Source organism: Homalodisca vitripennis, unplaced genomic scaffold (assembly GCF_021130785.1).
Source record: "Homalodisca vitripennis isolate AUS2020 unplaced genomic scaffold, UT_GWSS_2.1 ScUCBcl_1345;HRSCAF=4845, whole genome shotgun sequence".
NCBI classification, from domain to species: Eukaryota; Metazoa; Arthropoda; class Insecta; order Hemiptera; family Cicadellidae; genus Homalodisca; species Homalodisca vitripennis.
Genome location: NW_025777489.1, coordinates 161212 through 162690, shown reverse-complemented (window position 1 = coordinate 162690; position 1479 = coordinate 161212).

Genomic DNA, 1479 nt, shown 5'->3' with positions numbered 1-1479 from the left:
GTGTGTTGTCGTTAGGTAGTAAGAAATGTTAATATTGGCTTAATTGCGGCATGAACAAACATACACTTTATTGAGAATGAGACAAGTAATTGATCTTTACTGTCCGTCCGTCTGTGCTATAAGACCTGATTGGAGATCTTAGAAACTTGAAACTGGGGACATAGGTTTCTCTCGGTCCTAGAAATAGCTCGATTCATTTTAGGGTAAACAATAGAAGAGCTGTCTCCCTTAGTATGTCTTATTTTTGTGCACTACTTCTACCGCTACGGTTTCTCCAAACATTAAAAACTGCCATTATTTACATATACGGCAGTAAAATTTGTTTTTCTTTTGAAATACTTGGTATTTTAAGAGTCGTATCATTTGTAAAAGTAATTTTAGACCTTCGATACTTTACAATTTTTTAAATATTTCCCTTAATAACGGAGTTATGAGACTCAGCGTGTTGATATTTCTGATTAAGAGAACATGGAGAATGCAACTACTACCTCACGCAAGCTTTGAGCGGACACGGTTGCTTTAAGTTGTACCTAAAGAGGTTTCACTTGGCAGATGATGAGTTGTGTGATTACTGCAATGAGATTGACACACCGGAGCATACACCTTTTGCTTGCCAGAGATGGACTGCAGAAAAAAGGGAGGTAGAGGGAGTGATACATGGTGTGCTGACCGTGGATACATTAGTGCCTCTAATGTTAGATTCTAAAGAAAAATGGGAGGAGGTTAACAACTACATAAGAAAAATAATGCAAGGAAAAAGAGAAATATAGTATGATGAGATGCCCGATTGATACAGAGGAGTAGAAGAAACAGTCCCTTCATTTTGAAGCAATACCAACGATGTGATCCCAGAGTGAAGCGGAGAAAGGGGTTTTTTTATTGAGTAAGAATCTTACACTACCACCTACTTCGGGCTAGGTGGTGCCTATGTAAGGTTTTTTCCCCCATCTCGAAAAAAAAAAATCAACACTGCAAGCTCACATATCCCCGTTAGTTAAAGAAATATACAAAGTTGTGCAAAGAATATAACGGTATTGAAATTACTTTTGCAATTGAAACCAATTATAAAATATAGGATATTTCAGTTGACCATGTTGAAAATAGCTGTAGTATATTTGTTTGATGAGAATATTTTTATAATTAATTTAAAAACAAGTAAAGGTTAAACGTAAAGTTTTTGTCGTATGAATAGTTTCCAAGATCTCATTGGTGGTCTATTTAATGAAGCCAATGTATAGAAATATGAAAGCAAATATCGAATTTGATCATTAAGGTCACCTCCAACTTTCAATTGTCAAGACTGATGACACAAGACTCGAACGAAATGAGATACGCAAATGAAACTTTGTACGCAACTTGAGCGAAGCGGTTACGTGGCACGTGATACCTTCTACCTTCTACGTGATTAGCACTATAAAACTGCAAACCCAAGAGAATTAAATTATTTTGAGTAATTTAAGATATAGTGACTAAACGTCG